This window comes from Taudactylus pleione, unplaced genomic scaffold (assembly GCF_031769625.1).
Source record: "Taudactylus pleione unplaced genomic scaffold, aTauple2 ptg002929l, whole genome shotgun sequence".
Classification (NCBI taxonomy): Eukaryota; Metazoa; Chordata; class Amphibia; order Anura; family Myobatrachidae; genus Taudactylus; species Taudactylus pleione.
The window spans coordinates 30,407-39,127 of NW_028287296.1; the positions used below are offsets into that span (position 1 = coordinate 30,407).

General features: G+C 53.9%; 1 long non-coding RNA gene across 1 annotated transcript; it reads right to left on the reverse strand.

Annotated features, from left to right (window-relative positions):
• Positions 1 to 7,885: 7,885 nt before the first annotated feature.
• On the reverse strand, positions 7,886 to 8,560 carry LOC148431079 (uncharacterized). The gene is made up of 2 exons (XR_015877269.1): positions 8,178 to 8,560; positions 7,886 to 7,974 (listed from the first exon to the last, which is right to left on the reverse strand). It is a non-coding gene; the product is annotated as an uncharacterized LOC148431079 (long non-coding RNA).
• Between the last annotated feature and the right edge of the window lie 161 nt (positions 8,561 to 8,721).

The following is an 8,721-nucleotide window of genomic DNA, read 5'->3' on the forward strand; positions in this document are numbered from 1 at the left end:
AAGCAGCGCCATACCGGTCCTGACTGACGCTAAGATTAGCTGCAGGGACCCATTATCAGCGTATGCAACACACCGTTCCATCTAAAATATGGCAACGTGCAGCACGCAACAGTATGTGACAAACCTCACAAATATTAACAAGTATATATATGTGAGGTCTCAGGACCACCCCAGGTACACCTGTATTAGGGCAGATAGTAAAGAAAAGGGATAGATATACACTGACAGGTGAGAGAAAAAGCAGACAGTCAGCACTAGAATATGTCACATACAATGCAGAAAAATATATATACATACATTTGCATGACATATAATATACTGCACAATGTCGCTACATTCAACTGCCCAGATTCAGTGTCTGGGAAGGCTATAGCGCTGTGTACACTCACCCAAAATGGCCAGGTACGCAGGGGGACTGGGCTCACTGTCATCCTAGGAGTTCTGCAGCACCACCGAGAGATAATGGCCGCCGGAGACCTCAGAAGAAGCGTGGCCCGCAGAGGAAGCAGCTCAGCGACACCAGACTGTAGTATTGAAAGGCGCGCTGAGCTGAGGGGAGGAGCCGCTAGACAGGGAAGGCTTCCTCCCCATGCTAGCAAATTAACCCCCCGGGATGCCGGCTCCCGCTGCCGCTATAATCCCTGGTGGTCTAGTGGACACACGGGGTATGCCTCCATGGAGGGGGAACCCGCCGCCACCGCTAGCGCCTCCGGTCTGTCCCCAGAGACATAAGGCTGCATACACACGTGGATCACCGCAAGCGGTGACCACGCGACTTACCTGTCCCCGTCGATCCGGCAGCAGCCCAGGGATTCCTCCAGAGTCCGGCTAGTACAGACTCTGGGGTCCCGCTGCGATCCCCAGATCTGTACTAGCGTCGCAGCGTCGGCGGGGTGTAGGAGCGGCAGCTTAGACGTCCATTGGACAGTCTGATGCTGTCGCTCTGAAGAGTAGTAAAAAAATAATAAAACTCTTTTAAAATAAATTTTAAGCTTAGGGGCTGCTAAGCAGCCCCCCTGCAGTAACGGTGACCCGACTCCGGCCGGACACCAACTTAAACTGAGGTGCCTCTGGCTTGGGGGTGGGGTTATAGGGAGAGTGGACCCAGTGCATCCTGGGAGCTAAAAGCTTTAACTGCGTGGTGCCCGTATTTGGTTCCCAACCTATACCCCAAGGTCAACCCTGTGGACCCCCTATGGACCCTGAAGCAGAAAAAAGAAACAGCATAAAACACTCGGCCCTAGCGCCGTTAATACAAATAATTCATGGAGCCTAGCGCCCATTGTTCGTTTAAAAATGGTGCCACAGCATGGGGGGTTAACCCCTTCTGTGCCGCGGCCGCCATTACCACGTGAAAATAACAGATTTGGGACGTCGAATCAGCCCCCCTGCGTCACAGTGACCCGACTCCAGCCAGGCACCAACTAGAGCTGAGGTGCCTCTGGCTTGGGGTATAGTTGAGGATGGTTCCAGTGCATCCTGGGAGCAAAGCTTTGAAATGCATGGTGCTCGGGATCCAGCTAAACTCCAAGGTCTCCCTGTGGAGCCTATGGACCCTGAAGAATTTAGAGGCACTTACCTCAGGACTGGGAGATCTGCATTAATATGATGGTGAACACCACACACTAGATCGGTTCCCAGCCTGAGCAGCTGGCTACAAGGGGAATTCAGAGTCAGCTATTTGGGTTGTGCTGCATAAAACTACTAATCCCACTTGTGACAGCAGACGCCGCCCCCAGCCATGAGCATTTATTTCTAAAGCTGGGTACACACTGACAGATACATTGGCCGATCAATCAATGTATCTGCTGCCCATCAGGCAGTGTGTACCTGCAATATGTCGGCATTCACAGACATAACAGGAGATAAGGTAAGAACTTACCTTTGTTATCTCTGTTTCTACGAAGTCCATAGGGTCCACAGGGTTGACCTTGGGGTATAGCTGGATCTGGATCCATGGGCACCACGCAGTGAAAGCTTTGCTGCTCCCAGGATGCACTTGGGTCCGTCCTCCTCTATACCCCACCCCCGAGCCACAGGCACCTCAGTTGGTAAGCAGCTAAGGCCGGAGGAGGAGACTACTCACAGAAATGGGAGACGGAAAGCCGGTGACCAGCCACACAGCCCATATGAAGCCAGGTGAGTCAGGGCGGGCGCCCTGTGGACCCTATGGACTTCGTAGAAACAGAGATAACAAAGGTAAGTTCTTACCATATCTACTGTTTTCTACTTCAGGGTCCATAGGGGGTCCACAGGGTTGACCTTGGGGATGTCCCAAAGCAGTTCAACTAAGGGCGGGGACGCTCCTGTGCAGAAAGGAGCACCCGGCGCCAGAAGGAAGCATCCTGAGAGGCGAAGGTGTCAAACGCATAGAACCTCAAAAACGTTTGAATTGAAGACCAAGTGGCCGCCTTACACAGCTGAATAGCGGAGGCGCCACATCTAGCAGCCCAAGAGGGACCCACAGAACGAGTGGAATGAGCCTTAACAGAGGCTGGCACAGGTAAACCTTCCTGTGCATAAGCCTCACAAATAACTGAACGATGCCAACGGGCTAACGTTTGCTTGTTGGCAGGCCAACCCCTCATGAAAACCGAAGAGGACAAACAATGAATCCGACTTCCTAACCGAAGCAGTCCGGTCCTTGTAGATTCTAAGTGCCCGGACTACATCTAAAGAAAACTCACCAGCTGAAAGATCAGGTGACTGAAAAGCTGGCATGACAAGTTCCTGATTAATGTGGAACTTTGAGACCACTTTGGGCAAAAATTCAGGACGAGTGCGGAGCACCACTCTGTCCTGGTGAAAAATCAGAAAAGGGGGGCGACAAGAAAGCGCCCCCAACTCGGACACCCTCCTGGCAGAAGCAATCGCCAGGAGAAAAACGGTCTTGAACGTCAGCCACTTGAGGTCCACCGACTTAAGAGGCTCAAAAGGAGGACCCTGCAGGATCCGTAGCACCACCGCCAAGTTCCAAGGAGCCACAGGAGGCACGAAGGGAGGCTGGATTCTGAGAACACCCTGGAAAAAGGTGTGAACATCCGGTAGTGTAGCAATCCGTCGCTGAAACCACACGGACAAAGCGGACACATGAACCTTCAGAGAGGCCAGGCGTAAGCAGAGGTCCAAACCCGATTGAAGGAACTCCAAGATTCTGGAAACCCGGAACACCTGAGAGTCATAGTTTCTGGATTCACACCACTGAAAATAAGTGCGCCACACCCTGTGGTAAATCTGCGCGGAAGCAGGCTTGCGTGCCCTAAGCATGGTACCAATGACCGAACTGGAGAAACCCCTAGACCTCAAGACGGCTGTCTCAAGGGCCACGCCGTCAAAGACCCGACCCAGATCCGGGTAAAGGCAGGGCCCCTGAGACAACAGGTCCCGACGCTGAGGGAGAAGGTACGGAGCGTCGATGGAGAGGCACCTCAGATCAGAGTACAAAGGACGTGTGGGCCACGCCGGAGCTACTAGCACGAGCGTGCCGCCATCCTGCTTGAATTTCCGCAGAACCCGAGGAAGTAGGGATATTGGAGGAAACAGATACGCCTGGTGAAACGTCCATTTCACCGACAGCGTGTCTACCAGACTGGCGCTTGCGTCTCTTGTCCTTGACCCGTAAACGGGCAACTTGTGATTGTGACGGGAGGCCATCAAATCCAGCTCCGGCAGCCCCCACCTGTCCACGAGTAGCCGAAACACCTCTGGGTGAAGCGGCCATTCCCTGGGATGCACGTCGTGACGGCTGAGGAAGTCCGCCTCCCAATTGAGGACTCCGGGAATGAAGACTGCCGAGATAGCTGGAATGTGACACTCCGCCCAAGCAAGGATGCGAGACACCTCCAACATCGCTGCCCGACTGAGAGTTCCTCCTTGGTGGTTGATATATGCCACCGTGGTGGCGTTGTCGGACTGCACCTGAACCGCCCTTCCGTAAAGAATGGGACCGGACGACTGCAGGGCCCTGTATACTGCCCGCAGTTCCAGAATGTTGATGGGAAGAAGAGCTTCTTCCGCAGACCAACGACCCTGAAGTGACAACGAGCCGGTCACTGCCCCCCAACCCCGAAGACTGGCATCCATCGTGAGCAGGACCCAGTCCGGGATCCAAAAGGGGCGCCCCTCGACCAGATGAGCTGTCTGAAGCCACCAAGCCAAAGATTGCCGAACGTCCGGAGACAACCCCAGCAACTGAGAGCGGATCCGGTGAGGTAACCCGTTTCATTCCAATAGAATCAGCCCCTGCAGGGGCCGGGAATGGAACTGGGCAAATTCCACCATGTCGACACCATGGAGCCCAGAACTCTCATAGCTGAATGGACCGACAGACGGCAACTGTGTATCCGCAGCTGCAGGGAGGAGACCTTCTCCGGGGTCAGGAAGATCCTTTGCTGACGAGAATCCAGCAGGGCTCCCAAATGAACTATCCGCTGTGATGGAATCAGGGAGGACTTTTTCCAATTTATCAGCCACCCGTGTGCTTGCAGGCAAGCGATCGTCAGGTGGATATGTTGAAGCAGTACCTCCGGGGAGCTCGCCAGCAACAGGAGGTCGTCCAGATACGGCAGCAGCCGTACATTCTGGTTCCGAATATGTGCGGCCATGACCGCCATAATCTTCGTGAACACCCTCGGTGCCGTGGAGAGACCAAAGGGTAGCGCCTGGAACTGATAGTGGTGTTGAAGGATAGCGAACCTCAGATACCTCTGGTGTGAAGGTGCTATCGGAACATGGAGGTAGGCGTCCTGGATATCCAGGGACACCATGTAATCCCCCGGTTCCATCGCCAGAATGATGGAACGTAACGTTTCCATCCTGAACTTGAGAAATTTGTTCAGAGACTTCAAGTTGAGGATAGGGCGATGAGAACCATTGGGTTTCTGCATCAGAAACAGAGAAGAATAGTACCCCGTCCCTCGTTGTAATTGAGGAACGGGAACAATGACCCCTGCTTTCAGCAAGGATTCTATAGCTACCTGAATCTGTAAGGTCTTGGTCGTATCCTGAGAAGGACTCGTGCAGAAAAACTGGCGGGGCGGTCTGTGGCGAAAAGACAGGGCGTACCCCTGGGATACCACTTCTTGAACCCAGGCATCCGTGGTGGTATCGTGCCAGCACTGGGCAAACAGAAAAAGTCAGCCTCCCACTCTGGGGTCCCTCAGAGGGAGGCCCGCCCCATCAGGCAGAGGGTTTATCCTCCTGCTTGGAAGGGCGCCTGGCACTCCAAGCCTGCTTCTTGGGCTTAGCGGCAGTCTTGGTCGCCAACTGCCTCGGGAAGGACTGACCTATTGCCTTGCCCTGAACCCGAAAGGACCGAAAGGCAGAGCTCCGTACCTTGGTAGGTGCAGAAGCCGAAGGGAGGAAGGCTGACTTAGCCAGCGTATCCACAATTTTGTCCAAGTCTGGACCAAAAAGCAACTCCCCATTACGCGGCTTACCTGGCCCCTTGTGTCCGGCAGCAGTCTGCGGGAGGTCCCGGAGCCACGCTAGCACTGACTCCGGGGTCCCGCTGCGATCCCCGGATCAGTACCGGCGTCTCAGCCCCAGCGGGGCTGTAGGAGCGGCAGCATGGACGTCCAGACGGACAGTCTGATGCTGCCGCTCTGAAGAGTAAAAAGTAAAACAATAAAATCTTCTATCTTCTTAAAAAATAAAGCTTAGGGGCTGCTTATGCAGCCCCACCGCGCCAGGGTGACCCGACTCCGGCCGGACACCAACTAAAACTGAGGTGCCTGTGGCTCGGGGTATAGAGGAGGACGGACCCAAGTGCATCCTGGGAGCAGCAAAGCTTTAACTGCGTGGTGCCCGTGGATCCAGATCCAGCTATACCCAAAGGTCAACCCTGTGGACCCCCTATGGACCCTGAAGTAGAAATCACATTTGCTGTGCTGCACAGCCAATGGACAGATATATCTGCAGATCGTCCGTACACACAGCAGCAGCTGCATCCCCCGCCCACCGGGACCTGCCCGTTCAGTGTGTATGAACGACCATCATCTGCAGAGATAGTCAGGTGTGTACCCACCTTAAGTGGAGGGTTCTGGTGGAGCAGGAGATGCAGTTTCTAGTTGTGGTCAATTAGTCGTCCAGGCTAGAAACGGCATCTGCACAGATCAGGGAACGAACCCAACACAGGATATGACCCCTGCATGTATGGTAAACCTTCTGCGTTAGCCAAAGGTGCCTTGCAGAGCAACACAGTACTTCTGCCCCCACACTAGAGCCCGGCACTCCTCACAGCAGCCCTTCCGGACCCACACTAGAGCCTGGCACTCCTCACAGCACCCCTTCTGCCCCCACACTAGAGCCTGGCACTACTCACAGCAGCCCTTCTGCCCCCACACTAGAGCCCGGCACTCTCCACAGCAGCCCTTCTGCCCCCACACTAGAGCCTGGCACTCTCCACAGCAGCCCTTCTGCCCCCACACTAGAGCCCGGCACTCCTCACAGCACCCCTTCTGCCCCCACACTAGAGCCTGGCACTCTCCACAGCAGCCCTTCTGCCCCCACACTAGAGCCTGGCACTCCTCACAACAGCCCTTCTGCCCCTACACTAGAGCCTGGCAGTCCTCACAGCAGCCCTTCTGCCCCCACACTAGAGCCCGGCACTCCTCACAGCAGCCCTTCTGCCCCCACACTAGAGCCTGGCACTCCCCGCAGCAGCCCTTCTGCCCCCACACTAGAGCCCGGCACTGCTCACAGCAGCCCTTCTGCCCCCACACTAGAGCCTGGCACTCCTCACAGCAGCCCTTCTGCCCCCACACTAGAGCCTGGCACCCCCCACAGCAGCCCTTCTGCCCCCACACTAGAGCCTGGCACTTGTCCCCCTTCACTCAACTGATGCATGCCACCTCTCATGCCAACTGATTACTTCCTCCCACTCCTACCTCCAAGATTTGCCCACGCTGCTCCCCACCTCTGGAAATCTCTCCCTCTCCCCAGACTCTTCTCCTCTCTACAATCGGGCTCTCAAGACCCACTACTTTATCATAGCCTTCCAGCTCCCATCCTAACTTCCTGCTACATGCTCCTTCATCCGTTTACCCCATCTGTGTCACCCCTGTCTGCCCCTCCCCTTTAGAATGTAAGCTCCTATGAGCAGGGCCCTCTACCCTCTTGTGCTTCTCCTTACTTTACTTTCATCTACTTCTTACCCCCCACCAGGGCACCTAACACTTGGCTGCTTACGCTGTTACATATCTAAGTGTTATGGTCACTAATGTAGCAATGTATATTATCCATGTCCTGGTCCTGTAAGTCACTTGTCAAATTATTTGTGTATGTGCTGTGTAAGGCGCTGCGGAACACTTGTGGCGCCATATAAATAGTATAATGGTAGCAAATCACGTGCCCCAGCTGCTCCCGGGGGAGGGGGTCTCTTGTGCATGACGTGGCACGGCCCTATACTATGAGCTGCAGCAGCGCAGGCTGAGACAGGGCAGTGTTTAGGTGTGCTCTCACCAAGGAGCCAGCACCACATCCGATCAATAAAATGAGATGGGCCCTTGTGTACAACACAGATACTAGAGACCTGGTCAGATCCACATCAATACTGCATATTGTTATATATCAAGATTTTTCTTAAGTTTTAATCCCTGTACCAGCACTTCTCACACCTGGTCTTCATTGAACTCAAACAGTGCATGTTTTCCAGATCATCTAGCTGGAGCACAGGTGTTTTAATTGACTAAAACAATAGATTAAAAAAAAAAAAAAAAGTTGTGATTGAGTGCAGTACAGCCTAAGAGCCTGCAGGTGTCACTGTCATACACTACCTGCACCTTCCCTGGACTTCATTTATAGGCCAGTGATTTGCCAGCACCTGGGCACCAAGTAATATTATTGCAAAAAGATAACAGTGATTCAATAATGCAGACACCAGATGTAAAGGTTTCACTCTGCTCTTTATTAACAGTCCAGTCTCCATGTCCAGTCTTAGATCTTGTTGAAAGCAGCGATGTCCACACTCTGGACCTGGAAACAATGCAGAGGACAAGGTTAGACAAGGACCCGGCCAATCAGCAGCTTCGCTGCGAACAGAAAGATGAGCTGTATATTGTGTATGGTTCTGGATCTGTTCATGGCCGCACCGGCTGCAGTCTTTGTTCCATCTCGCTGATTTCAGAGTATAGCGAGACAAGTGACGCAGCACAACATCGCCATCGCACACAACTTACGTAGTCCTCGAACTTTGTGATCTCTTCCTCCAACGTGTCTGTGCCGACCTTGTCGTCCTCCACCACGCACTGGATCTGCAGCTTTTTGATGCCGTAACCCACCGGTACCAGCTTCGAGGAGCCCCACAGCAGCCCGTCCATCTGTACGGTGCGCACGCACTCCTCCAGCTTCGCCATGTCCGTCTCGTCATCCCACTGCAAACACCACAGCTGGGTTATTTCTGCCCGCTTACAACAATTCTACGCTGGGGAGAGGACGAAAGCCTCAAACTACAAAGACATATCCAAAGCACTGTATATAGCAGCGTTCTGGTTAGGAGACGGCACAGCAGTCCCAAAGGGGGCGCACTGCAGGCACCACATTTGTAGTGGGCGACGGGAGATTTTACCAACAGACAGGGACCACAGTCTGCTTTATGGTTATAGCAGGAAATCTGAGGCCTTTTGTAAAACTTCTTAGATTGCTGGATTTCTGTCTCTCTCCCCCCCCCCCCCCCCGGGCCTTCTCCTGGGGGCACCTGCATACAGACATTGCATTTTTGCA